Source organism: Protopterus annectens, chromosome 2.part1, assembly GCF_019279795.1.
Source record: "Protopterus annectens isolate FY-2018-M chromosome 2.part1, PAN1.0, whole genome shotgun sequence".
Taxonomy (NCBI): Eukaryota; Metazoa; Chordata; order Ceratodontiformes; family Protopteridae; genus Protopterus; species Protopterus annectens.
This window is the reverse complement of record NC_056729.1, coordinates 241,689,660-241,704,610: the sequence shown is the minus strand read 5'-3', so window position 1 is coordinate 241,704,610 and position 14,951 is coordinate 241,689,660.

Below are 14,951 nucleotides of genomic sequence, written 5' to 3'. Positions count from 1 at the left end.
TCAAATCCGAGCTCAGAATCACAAGCAAGACTCATCCCTTTTTCCTGATGCCTCCTCATATAAATTTCATTATTTGCACGTCTCCTGACACATTCTAGCCTGGCAATGTAAGTCTATAAGTGCAGAGAGGGGTATGATTTACTTGAGATATACACAGGCAACCCCACCAGATAAGGCAACTGGAGACATGAGAAATCTTAGCTGTGCATTGGCTTAAGTAGAGCAGTGGTTAACACCTCTTACGGGACTCCTTTAGTTACCTACTACTCTCGCAACTCTTATTGGTGGCTGGATTTATTTGCACAGGGTCTAATACAGAAGTGTATCAGTCCACAAGCTTACAGGATTGCAACGCTCTTTTTTAAGTATCAGTCAGATACAGGATATAATAGATAAGGCATTACCATAACTTGCGAGTTGAAGACACTGCGCTCGAGATCCCCAACAAGGTTTCTCTCCTTATTGCAGGCTTTAACGTTGGAACCATAGCACTTGCGAGTCTCGAATTAGGAGACCAGAGGACTAGTAGAGTGTGAGGAGAGTTGAGCATCCATAATGAGCATTGTGATCTCGGCCACAAATGACAGGATGAGGCTACGGGAAGCACTTCATACTTTTTGTTGTGTTGTGGATTATTGGAGACGTCGGTTGCCACATTTTGAGAGTCCCATTGGCAACCTTCCTTAATGCTGAAGGGTCCTGGTAGTTAGAGATGAGCGTAAGTCTTTTCTTTGCATAATAATTGTTGTACATATGAGAGGTGGTGTGTAGATGGTTCCAGATCAGAAGACTGCGATCGGAAAGGTTAGCGATGGCTCTGGGAACGAAGAGAATGGAAAAAACTATAGTAGAATGGTATTTATACCTAGGCTTCAGGTATTTTACCAAAGCATTTATGAAATATTGGATTAGCTTCCTTAGGCGAAGCCATTGAGCATTTAATTTCATTCTGGCAGAAAATGAGAGTGTTTAGGAACTGCAATTGGAACATGAGGTCTGCACAGTACGGAGATAGTTTCTGACGACTTTCCTTTATTTCCATGTGGATATCTTGAGATATGGAGCTAGGATAGTTGTTCCACATAAAATATTTTTGTTTTTTTTTTGTAGGAGGAAAGAACATCTTGTATGTCTTGGAAGTTTAGTAGTTTCACGTATATAGATCGTGGGCTTGTGTTGATTTGGGATTTATAAAGAGCTCGGCTGGCTATTTCAATAGTGCATTCCAATGGAGACTCTCTTGTGTGTAGTAGTGCACTGAGAATTTGCTTTATTGTAGGGGATCAGTTGGTTGTGATCATATTTCTCCCGTACACCTCTTATGATTAGATTATTCCTTCTGGTTCTCGCCTCTAGGTCTAGCAGTTTTGAATGTATATCTAACAGGGCTTTGTCCTTGGCTTTCAGTTCTGATTTTAGCTGGTCTATGTCCATTTCATTTGGTTTGATTCTTCATTCTACAGAATCCATTCTTTCAGCGATCTGTTTTAAAGTTCCACCAAATGTGCTGAGTTGATCTGAGAAGCCTTGAATAGCAGTATGTAGAGGTAGAAGGGCACTCTTCAGATCACCCATAGTGAAGGAATTTTCAGCTTTTTGTTTAGCGGGATCTTTATTTAGTTCCTGTTGTGCTTTAGAGTTTTTTTGTCTTTTAGATGTAGCTTCTTTTTCTGGAGATGTTATTGCTGAGAGCTTAGTTGTGGATGTTTGAGTTTCCATGCCTTCAGCTTCTTTAGGCATTTTAACCCAACGGCTTTGGTTTCTTAATTCTCTCGTGGTCACTGGCTATTGTAGAGGTGTTGAAGCCTTCAGGGCTCTATTTTACACGTGGAAATTTGTGCTGTACTCTTTTTATGCTGCAAAACTAAGTTATTCTGATGATACTTGTAGATTTACTGGAAATTTCTATAAAACCAAGTTACTTGCAGGTTTTGCTTTTCTTTAAGCTGTTTATAGCTGTTGAGTAACTGGCAGATGTGGTATTATCCAAAAATTGTTAGAGATCTTTGTGGAGAGGGAGCAACTCAGACGACCACCATCTTGGAATCCTACCCTGGAGGACTCTTATTTCCAGCTGATTGTCTGTGGCAATGTTCTGAGACTTTACAATGTTACAGTACATTTGCTGCTGGGCAGTTAATGCTTTAAATGTTTCCATAGGTAACTGTGACAAATTCTTGCACCTGTCACTGTGGACACTGTTACCTTTGAATTTCTTCCATCATCCTGTAAGTGTTCACCTGGGTTTAGAGATCCTGGTATAGAGGTGCATGGGTTTTCTTTCTCTACGACTTTGTGATGCATTGCCTTTTCATGTAGAGTTACTAACATGCTGTGGGGTCTAGGATCCTGACATTAAACTTAGGGACTGTGTGTCACATCATCCTCATCTTCAACAGTCATTCTGCTGCTGATATCTTCCAAATGTATAGGAATAATGGAGCTGTATGTTTCTGCTGCTGTCAAAATTATTTTAAAATATTACCACAAAATAAGTAACATACACTATTGTGTGCTGACTAAAGTGGTATTGGAGATACTTATACTACACACTGCCTTCATTGTCAGTCTGTGTATAACTGGAGGAGTCACTGTTAATTGCAATTGTCATATATAATCATTCCAAGTTAACTGTTAATTCTATATATTAGTGTTTTTAAATCAACCTTCCTGATGAGATGTGTGTCACTGTTGCAGATATTGGTAGTAGCCAGTGTCCACACCACTTCTGAATATTCCAGGCCCTTCATCTTCTGTGTTATATTCATAACCATGAATGCAGAGGAGGTATTTCTCATCTGAAGTTAAAGAGACAAGTGTTGGAGGTCCCCCAGTACTGGTACATGCAATTACATAATTCCTTGCCTTGGTTCTAGCACATAATACCATACCATTTGCCCTCCTTCTGAACTGTGTTAATGTGTGGTTCCTGCCAATGACAGCATTTATATTTATAACTACTTGATTCCAGGCCTTTGCCCTCTCAGCATGTTTGGGACCCCTTTCCCACAATTATGTTTGTTGTATGTCCTAAGGGCTGCCATGAGGATGCGGTTCTCCTCATAGTTAAAATTATCATTTTTCTCTGCCTTGATCCCAGTTTTCCATAATTACAGTACCAAAATATTAGGCCACAGTGAGACACAAAACACTTTTAATGTAATCATCAGTCAAGCAACACAACAAAGAACGCATGCCTGCATTATCACAAAAAAGGTTCCCTGATGCAAAATCTATAATTATATACACACGCAGCGTTCAATACAGACAAGTAAGGCATGTTGAATTCCTTCACAATAGAAAGGCAAAGGCAGTTTGTTAACAAAGCCATTCTTCCTACCACTTTTTTGTACTCATAATAATGTCATTTTTTAATTCAGTAGTGATACTCAGAAGTCTTCCACTGAAGACACGTATATGTTAGCATTCAAAACATCCTTGACACTTCGGTATTTCACAATTAAATAACTGCATCTCTACTAACAATGCACTGATACTAAAAGGCAGTAAAGTAAGTTACTTTCTAAGTGATCAATTTGTATTTCTACTGATGCTATACTGAATTTCCATTTGTAAATGATAGTGCTGCAATATCCACATAAGTTATTCTAGTACTGTGTTGGAGGGAAGCCTTCTATCTTATCAGTGGGAGTGGTAAGTATTAAGTAGCCTATCTACCAAAAGAGGAGTAGTTTCTGGCCCAGAAATTGTAGTTTATTTGCCGATTGGGAAGTTTTTCCATTTCTTTCAACTTTTTGGTTTAAAATCCCATGTTTGGGCTTGTTTCCTGCCTTTCCTGTAACTAGTCTAGTCCAGGTACAGATTCACTGTATCCAGGACTGTTTGTAAACTTCTGAGCCCCTGAAGCCTTTCTATGTTGGAGTGAAGCATTCTAGCTTATCAGTGGGAATGGTAAGCACTAGGTAGCCTATCTACTGTAAGATAAGTGGTTTCTGGCCCAGAAATTGTAGCTTATGGCCATTTGGGCAGTTTTTTCATCTCTTTCAACTTTCTGGTATAAAAGCCCACATCTGCACTTGTTTCTCAACTTTCCTGTAACTACTCTGGTCCAAATACAGACTTGATGTATCCAGGATTGTTTGTAAGCTTCTGAACCTCCCAAGCCTTTATGTGTTGGAGGGAAGCCTTCTAGCTTGTTAGTGGGAGTGGTAATCACTAGGTAGCCTATCTACCGCAAGAGGGGTGGTTTCTGGGCCAGAAATTGTAGTTTATTGGCCGTTTGGGCAGTTTTTCCATCTCTTTCAACTTTCTGGTTTAAAAGCCTGCATTTGCACTTTTCCCACCTTTCCTGTAACTAGTCTAGTCCAGATACAGATTTGCTGTATCCAGGACTGTTTGTAAGCTTCTGAGCAGTGCCAAAGTCTGCTCTTCAATTTTACCCTTAGATCTGCTAGTTCTCTCCTCTACTGCACATTTACTAGCTTATTAGTTTAGCACCCTACCAGACTTCTTGAAGCAATTATTGTAATACACAAAAGTGCTACCAGCACTAAACGTTCTACAAGGAAACAGCTCCAGTACTTATTATTAATGCCCACCCCTCCAGGCATCTCTAAAGGTCAGTTCCCTGTGCTCTCTCCTATTAACCTGGTGAACTTGGACATCCTAAGGCAATGTAGCAACTGCCTCATCTACACTGACAACCTTCTCCTCTTACCTCCCAACACTCAGACTTGTGAGAGATGCACTTATATATCCAAACTGGAAGCCACACACTCTCCAGCCAAGACCGGAATAGCTGGTCAAGAAGAGAAGGTCAACACTTGCACTTGCACCACACCACATTGAACACATAGCCCTGCAGAACACACACCAGCACTGTCTTCACATAAAAACACAAACCATGCACCCACCTTCACTGAGGCTCTCAATAAAAATCGACCAAAACAGCAGAGACCTCCAAGGCAGAAACACACTTGACCACCACAACAGAACACCAATCATGAGACACATAACTCTCCTAAACAATGTGCCATTCAACCAAAGGCAAAACAGCATGCCCAACAAACTAGTCATAGGTGACTCGACAGTGAGGCACACTAATGAGCACTCACTAGGTTGAATAAGGAGAAAGTAACAGTCAGCTGCCTGTCAGTTGCCAGGATCCACCATATAATGCACGCACTCAGGTCCCTCAACAACAGGTACAAATATGACTCGGTCATTGTACATGTGGGTGTGAATGGCCAAAGACGTACCTCCCTGGACTACATGAAAGGAGACATGGAGGCGCTCTCGGATTATGTAGCCCAGGCAGGTGTGACCCTAGCCCTGAGCAGTATCCTACCACCACCCAGAATGATACCACTTTACAAGCAGAAATTAATTGATTTCAAAAATTGACTAAGTTTTGGTGTCATTCTAAGGGGATCCAGAATCTGTCTGCCTGGGATGACATGATTGACAGATCTTGATGCTTTGCAAGAGTTGGCCTGCATCTGTCACCCCTGGGCTTCCGGATACTGGCCAAGGATCTTGCCTCCCCTATAGTGCCCTTTTTAGGTGGTGTTTCAAAGACCAAATTACCACCGTAACAGCTACAAACAAATAGAGTCTGAGGGTCATGCTGCTCAACACTAGAAGTCTAAATCTCAAAATGCACTCGCTCAAAGCACTCCTTAAAATGGAGAACATCGACATTTGTGCTGTAACAGAGACCTGGTTCAAGGCAGCAGAAACCACCCCTGCACTACCAGGCTGTAACTCATTCTACACCTTTTGGCCACAGCACTTGGACCGAAGCTGCAAAGGCGGTGGTGTTTCCATATTCATAAAGGATGCACACACCTCCAGACTGGTAGCACAACATAATGCATCTGAGCTACTTCAGGTGCAGCTAACATTGGGTAAGACAATGATTCAGATCATAGCCTGCTATAGGTCCCCAACCATGTCCCAAGACTCGCACTCCATGTTCCTAAGCACCATGGAGAATATTAGGATCCAACCTAACACTCTCATACTGGGCGACTTTAACTACCCCTCCATTAACTGGGAAAACTACTGATGTACCAATACACTTGCCCAACGTTTTCTGGAATTCATTAATTCCAATGCCCTGTCCAAGTCATTCTTACCCCTACTAGAGGTAGCAACATCCTTGACCTTGTCATTACTAACATGGGCGACCATTGCTCTACACCAGTAGTCATCTCCTTCCTGGTTAGATCCGACTACAAACTAATCACCTTGGAAATTCACATCCCCTCCCACTCCCACCCCCCCACAAATGTAACCACCATCAAAAACTTCTCCAGAGCTAACTTTGGGCTCCTAAAAACAGAGGTGGCTAACTTCACAGCACCCATGCAAATGGAGAATAGTTGCCTGACCGCCGAATCATACACCAATGTACTGTACGAACAGGTACACAAATGCATGGATCTCACCATACCCAACAGAATCAAGACACTCTCCTCAAAAAAAGGAAGCCAATCTGGTGGTCCCCTGGCATAAACAAAGTCTACAACAGAAGGAGCAAACTGATGTGGAATAAGATGAAGTCCAAAGACTGGAAGAACTCCCTTATCAGCCTCAACAAAAGGTTGAGATCCCTCATCAAATCCTCTAAAGCTGGCTATGAAAACAGAATTGCAGCAGATAGCAAAGACAACCACAAGGCCTTCTAAAGTTATGTAAATAATCTCTACAGCAATACCCAGATTTGCTCTGAGCTACTGCACAATGGTACCTCGTATACCGAGCCAACAGATATTGCCAGTATACTGGCTGACCGATTCAGTGTAAAATTTACCAACCCCCCCCGCCCCAAAGGACCAATCACAATACCTCTAGATTGCTAGGCACCCAGTATTACTGCTGCACAGGTTAAAACAACACTGTCCAAGGCCAAGAATATAGTTCTGTGAGACCTGACAATATCCCTGGCTGTGTTCTACATGAACTACAGAGTGAACTGGCACCTCACCTGTGTGCCCTGTTCAATCACAGCCTCACCTCAGGCTTTGTCCCTACCAAATGGTGCACTGCTACAGTCATCCCTCTCCACAAGGAGGAGTGACTACAGACCCTGGGAACTATCACCCCATTAGCCTGATGAGTCTGATATGCAAAGCTATGGAATGCATCATCATGGACCTAATAAACAAGGATATAGGGAATCTCCAAACTCTGGATCCTACACAGTTTGTTTTTGTGAAGGGTAGATCATGCCTGCTTAACTTGGTCGACATCTTTGAGTCAGTCACCAGAGCTGTGGCTGAAGGTCAGGTGGTTCATACAGCCTACCTTGATCTGGCCAAGTCCTTTGATACCATTCCCCAATCAGGAATCGTAGAAAAACTCACTAAACTAGGCATCAACCCCTATATCACTAGGTGGGTTGCAAACTGGCTCACAGATAGAACCCACAGTGTGAAAGTAGCTGACTTCAAGTCAGACTGTTGACCAGTCATGAGTGAAGTCCCACAGGGTTCAGTCCTGTGTCCTCTCCTGTTTGGTATCTACTTCTCTGAAGTCCAAGCCAACATGAAGGGGCTCTGGCTAACAAAGTTCGCAGATGATTGCAGGTTGGGAGCTATTATTAACTCCCCAAGTGATGTTGACATCCTACAGAAAGTTCTCAATGAGACCAATGACTGGTGTCACAACCATGGCCTTAAGCTCAATGCCAAAAAATGTGTCGTCATCCCCCTTGGGAAAAACCTGGTTCCCTTGAATTACCACATTGATGGTAAACCACTGAACACAGAAGGCATTATAAGAGAGCTAGAAACACAGGTTGACAGCAATCTCTCTTTTGACCACCACATTGCCACTGTGATCAGATAGTCCTTCTATGTGACACATCTCACTACTAAGGGTTTTGCATCCAGGAAGAACAAGGTCATTGTCTCCCTCTACTCTTCCCTCATTAGGCCAGTCATCGAGTACAATACCCCATTTGGCATGTACCTCACTAGACACTTGCAACAACTGGAGATGCCACAAAATTACCTCACAAAGAGGATGCTAGACCTTAAATGCTTGTCCTACATGGACAGACTCAAAAAACTCCAACTATTCTCTGTCTCATATCGCCTACTTAGAGCCGATCGCTGCTTGACTTACAAAGCCATGTCTGACCAAGCTCTGTTAGAAATGCCACATCTAAAGAAATCTCAATCCCTCCACACCACATGCTCCAGAGACCTCAACCTCATTACCACAATCAACAGAACATGCTGGAGGGACAGATTCATAACTCAGAGACTGCCCATGCTATGGAACAGACTTCCCATACATGTCAAGCAGAACACTTCACTGGCCCTCTTCAAGAAAAATCTTGATGAGTGGATGGGAAATAGAAAATTCACCCCAGGGATCACTCTAGTGTCTCTACTTGACAGAGGTACTAGGAATTGGACTAAGCTTGTAAAGGCTCCAGGGCCATTATTCTAGTACACACCTATGAACCTAGTATGCTCATCATATCAGTAAAGCAAACATTTCTTTACAGTAATCTTACTTCATTTTGAACTGCTTCATGTTAATTTCCAATATTTCATTTATTTTGGATTACTTAAAAAAAAATCCATAGTTTCCTAAGCCATTTGCCAGCTAACTTGAGCATTCACCAGTTTATGAGCAGTTAATATGACCACGATAAAATTATTCTCTTAAGTTCAGGTTCACTTACATGTTTTGTATGCAAATTAGGCCCTTTTTCATTACTCTATATGAATCAGAAATGTGTAAGGCAATATATAAGACAACGTATATATGTAACTAGGTCTTAGTTCGTTGTGGAAGCTGCCTCGGCTTCACGTGAACATGCTAGGGATAGCAGCAGAGTCCACTGCGGTCTCTGAATGCTCCTGGAATACATGGATTACTTTAGATATTCTGTAACCTGACAATCTTTAGAAAAGGCAAAATGGAGTCATATGCTCATGAGTTTGCATAACCATGAAGCATAATCCCTTCCTCAAATCAGTCAACATTTATTGAAATTTGATACTAACATTAGCAATTATTTCTACATAATTATATAAACCAACAAAATCCCCCAAAACAATAATACTGGTTCTGTACTGTAGGAGAAATGTGTAAAGAAACTATTTCTTCTTGACATTCAGGAGTAAAACTGCAAAGAAATACAGCAAGGCACAGCACAAGTTGCAGGTGTAAGTAAGATAAAAAAAATTTCTGTAATGATTTTATTCACAATGTATATGAAATGTGAATGTATTCCTTAAAAAAAAAAAAAAAAAAAAAAACCTTGGTAACAAAAGTATTTTTTGTAAAACCAAACTTTCCAGTAATAACAATACCAGATCTAGTGACCTTGCTTGTTGAACGGGTTAGGTAAAGGTGATGTCACACCCCAGAGGGAGTGGTTTTAAACCTGTGAATCACAGCCTTTCTCATACTTTCTTCATTTTTGGTATTGTCACTATTAATGATGGCAGCACCTGTGAAGACATGAGTCCATTATCTAAGCTGGTGTGACAAAGGGACCGAGACCCAGATTATTAGCACCTACACGTCATGCTGACATCATGTGCACAATAAGCAGTGATGAGAGCACTAAACTATATTTATTAAAAAAGACTGAGCATTGTTCATAGGTATGTACTAGGCTAATGGCCCTGGGGCCTTTACAAGCCTAGCCCATAGAAGTGCCCTGGCATTGTGCCATCCATCGTTAGTTCCCAGTGCCTCTGTCAAGCAGAGTCACTGGAGTGATCCCAGGGTGAACTTTCTATATCCCATCCACTCATCAAGATTTCTCTTGAAGAGGGCTAGTGACGTGCTCTGCTTGACATGTATGGGAGGTCTATTCCAGAGCAGGGTAGTCTCTGGGTTATGAATCTGTCCCTCCAGCATGTTCTGTTGATTGTGGTAATGAGGTTGAGGTCTCTGGAGTGTGTGGTGTGGAGGGATTGGAATTTTTTTAGATGTAGCATTTCTAACAGAGTTGGGTCAGACATGGCTTTGTAAGTCAAGAAGAGATCGCCTCTTAGTAGACGATATGAGACAGAGAATAGCTGGAGTTTTTTGAGTTTGTCCATGTAGGACACGTGTTTAAGACCTATGATCTTCTTTGTGAGGTACTTATGTGGCCTTTCCAGCTGTTGCAGGTGTCTAGTGTGGTAAATGCCAAATGGGGCATTATACTCCATGATTGGTCTAATGAGGGAAGAGTAGAGAGATATGATGACCGCTTTCTTCCTGGATGCAAAATCCTTGGTAATGAGATGGGTTACTTTTTCATCACAGCAGCAATGTGGTGGTTGAAGGAGAAGTGCTGTCAACCTGTGTCCCCAGATCTGTTATAATGCCTTCTGTGTTCAGTGGGCTCCCATTGATGTGCTAATTAGTGGGAGCTGAGTTTTTCCCTACGGGATGTCACGTATTTTGTCATTAAGCTTAAGGCCATGGTTTCGACACTAGTCATTGGTCTCAGTGAGGCATTTCTGTAGGATGTTTACATCACTTGGGGAGTTAATAATGGCTCCCAGCTTGCAGTCGTCTCAAATTTTGTCAGCCAGAGACCCTCTGTGTTGGCCTGGACTTCTGAGAAGTAGATTCTAAACAGGAAAGGACCCAGGACCGATCACTGTGGAACTCCACTCGTGACTGGTCGGCAGTCTGACTTGGAGTCTGCTACTTTCATACTGTGGGCTCTATATGTGAGCCAGTTTGCAACCTACCTAATGATATAGGGGTTGTTGCTTAGTTTGCTGAGTTTATCAATAATTCCTGAGTGAGGAATGGTATCAAAGGCCTTGGCCAGATCGATGTAGGGTGTATGAACTGCTTTACCTTCATCCACCGCTCTGGTGACTGACTCAAAGAAGTCAAACAGGTTGAGCAGCCATGATCTACCTTTCACAAAACCAAATTGTGTGGGATCTAGAGTTTGGAGATTTCTTGTATCCTTGTTAATTAGGTCCATGATGATGTGCTCCATAGCCTTACATATCAGACTCATCAGGCTAATGGGGCAGTAATTTCCAGGGACTGTATTTACTCCTACTTTATGGAGAGGATGAGTGTAGTAGTGTGAAATTCGGTAGGGACAAAGCCTGAGGTGAGGCTGTGAGTGAACAGAGCACACAGATGTGGTGCCAGTTCACTTTGTAATTCATGTAGAGCACAGCCAGGGATATTGTCGGGTGCCATTTAAGCTATATTCATGGCCTTAGACAATGCAGCTTTAACCTATGCTGCAGTAATGATGGGTTCCTGGCATTTTTCTGGTATTGAGAATGGTTCTTTAGCATGGAGACAGGGATAAAGTTTGCACTGAATCTGTTGGCCAGTATGTTGGCAATATCTGTTGACTCATTATAGTAGCACCATCACGAAGTAACTCGGAGCAAATCTGGGTATTGCCATGGAGATTCTTGATATAGCTATAGAAGGCTTTGTGGTTGTTTTTAGTGTCTGCTGCAATTCTGCCTTCATAGCTGGCTTTGGAGGTTTTGATGAGGGATCTCAACTTTTTGTTGAGGCCAATAAGGGAATTTGTTCAGTCTTGGGACTTCACCTTTTTCTGCAACAGTTTCTTCCTTCTGTTGTAGAGTTTATTAATGGCAGAGGACCACCAGACTGGCTTCCTTTTTTTGGAGGAGAGCATCTTGGTTCTGTTGGCTATGGCTACTTTATGTATGTGTTCATACAGTGCATTGGTGTATGATTTGGCAGTCATTCATCTACCTTTCATTGGCATGGGTGCCACGAAGTTAGCCAGCTCTGTTTTTAGGAGTCCAAAGTCAACTTTGGAGAAGTTTTTAATGGTGGATACCTTTGCTGGGGTGTGTGGGTGAGATGTTGATTTCCATGGTCATTAGTTTGTGGTCAGATATAAGCAGGGAGGAACTGACTATTGTACAGCAACAGTTGCCCATGTTTGTAATAACCAGGTCAAGGATGTTGCTTTCTCTAGTGGGGGTAAAAATGAGCTGGTCCAAGGCATTGGAACTGATGAATTCCAGGAAACATTCGGCCAGTGCATTGGTGCATGAGTAGTTTTCCCAGCTGATGGAGGGGTAGTTGAAGTCACCTAGTATGAGAGTGTTGGGATGGATCTTAATAGTTTCCAGGGTGCTTAGGAATGTGGAGTGAGAGTCTTGGGACATGGTTGGGGACCTATAGCAGGCTATGACCTGAATTGCCATCTTACCCAATGTTAGCTGTACCTGGAGTATCTCAGATGCTTTATGCTGGGTTACTAGTCTGGAGTTGTGCATATCCTTTATGAATATGGAGACACAACTGCCTTTAGAGCTTCAGTCCATGTTCTGGGGCTAAAAGGTGTGGAATGAGTTATAGCCTGGTAGTGCAGGGGTGCTTATTGCTGCTTTAAACCAGGTCTCCGTTACAGCACAAATGTTGATGTTTTCCATTTTGAGGAGTACTTCAAGCGAGTGCATCTTGAGATTTATATTTCTAGCGTTGAGCAGCATGACCCTCATACTGCATTTATTTGTAGCTGTTATGGGGGTAATTTGGTCTTTGGAACACCGTCTAAAAAAGGCACGATAGGGGTGGCAAGATCCTTAGCCAGTACCCAGAAACCCAGGGGTGACAGATGTCTGCCAGCTCTAGCAAAGCATAGAGGTCTGTCAATCATGTCATCCCAAGCAGACAGATACTGGATCCCCTTATAATGACACCAGAAACTTAGCCAATTGTTGAAGTCAATCATTTTCTGTTTGTACTGTGGTATCATTTTGGGTAATGGTAGGATGCTGCTCAGGGTTAGGGTCATACCTGCCTGGACCACATAATCCGAGAGCTCCACAATGTCTCTTTTCATGTAGTCCAGGGAGGTGTGTCTCGGGTCATTCATACCCACATGCACAATGGCAGAGTCATACTTGTACTTGTTGTGGAGTGACCTTAGTGAATGTGTTATGTGTCGGATTCTGACACCTGATAGACAGCTGACTGCTACTTTCTCCTTATTCAACCTAGTGAGTTGGACTTCAGTGTGTCTCACTATTGAGTCAGCTATGATTATTGTATTGGGGAAGCTGTTTTGCCTTAGGGGCTTAGGGTGAGAGGCACACTGTGTAGGTGAGCTATGTGTCTTGAGGTTTGTGCTGTGTTGTGGTAGTCAAGTGCGTTTCTGCCTTGGATGTCTCTGCTGTTTGGGTAGATTTCTACTGAGAGCCTCTGCGAATGTGGGTGTGTGGTTGTGTTTTTATGTGAGGGCTGTGATGGTGGGTGTTCTGGAGTGCTATGTGTTCCTTGTGGTGTGGTGCAGGTATTGACCTTCTCCTCTTGACCAGCTATTCCAGTCTGGGCTGGAAAGTGCATGGCTTCCAATTTGGAGTTATAGACGCATCTCTCACAAGTCTGAATGTTGGGAGGTAAAAGGAGAGGGATGTCTGTTACATGAGGCAGTTGCTACACTGCCTCAAAATACCCAAGTTCACCAGATTAATAGAAGAAAGCACTGGAAACTGACCTTTAGACATGCCAGGAGGGATGGTCATCATTACTAAGTACTGGAGCTGTTTCATTATAGGACATCTAGTGCTGATAGCACTTATGTGTGCTACAATAATTGCTACAAAAAGCCTGATGAAGTGCTAGGTTAATAAGCTAGTTAAAGTGCAAGAGAGAAGAGAAAGTTGAAAGGGATAGAAAAAAACTGCCCAAATGGCCAATAACCTACAATTTCAGAGCCAGAAACCACTCCTCTTGTGGTAGATAGGCTACCTTGTACTTACCACTCCCACTGATAAGCTGGAAGGCTTCCCTCTAACACAGAAGGGTTTGGGGAACTCGGAAACTTACAAAACAGTCCTGGATACAGCAAATCTGTATCTGGACTACTCTAGTAACAGGAACGGTGGAAAACAAGCTTATAACTTTTTTTTCATAAAAAAACAGTTATAGCTGGAATACCTCAAAAAAGGTTTAAAACCATGCAACTGAAGCTCTAGGTGCTGCAGACCTGTATTTAGACAATGCTACTTAATTTTAAGGTTAAGAACTCAGTAAGAAAAAACTCAAAATGATGCACAGATTGCTCACGTATAGTCAAAAGAATAGCACATGCAGTATGAAAAAACACAGTTAAACAGCAATGAAATGCAGCAAAATGCAGTTAAACAGTAATGAATTGCAGTAGATAGCAATAAAATATAGGTAATCAGTAGATTGCTTTGAAACAGTAGCTCACAAACCACAACAGTATCAGACAGCACTAATAAAGAAGTGATTCAGTAGAATACTGTCATCAGTTTATTGAGACTACCAACAAGCAGTAATAAATATGGCAATCAGCAAAATGAAGTAAAAGATTTATTTTATTGTAGAAAGTGAAGAGAGAAAATAATGAGATAATTCGGGTCTATATTAGAACACCGAACATTCAAAATTTCGAATGTTCTAATATCGACCCATTTTCAGCGAATGCTGAAAATATCGAAGAAACAGAAAAACAAATTTTTTCCTAGGGAAAGAATTTGGTTGTCCGCTTCTGTTGCTTTGGTATTTTCAGTGCTGTGATGGAAAGTTATGGGTCAGTTTCAGGTAAGTGTGCGATTGTGTGGATGTGAGGGTTAGGTGAGTTAGGGTTAGGGCGTGGGTCAGGTAAGTGTGCAATTGTGTGGACGTGAGGGTTAGGGTGGGGTAGGTGAGTTAGGGTTAGGGTGCGATAGTGATGGACCTTAGGGTTAGGGTTTGGGTTAAGGTAAGTGGATAGTTATTGGTGTATGCATAGTTTAGTGTAGAGTTAGGTGTAAGAGTTTAGGTGTATGTGTGTGGATTGCTGTTTGTTTGATGTGCTTGTGTTGTGTGTATGTGTTTTGGAACAGCAATTTTTTTCCCTAGGAAAACAATCGCTGTTCTGTATGTTTGATGTTTTAAATTTTCGATTCATAGGGTTCGATATTAGAACACTTGAAATTTTGAACCTTTGGTGTTCTAATATAGACCCAATAATTCAAGGTTCAGAAGCTAAAGGGGGT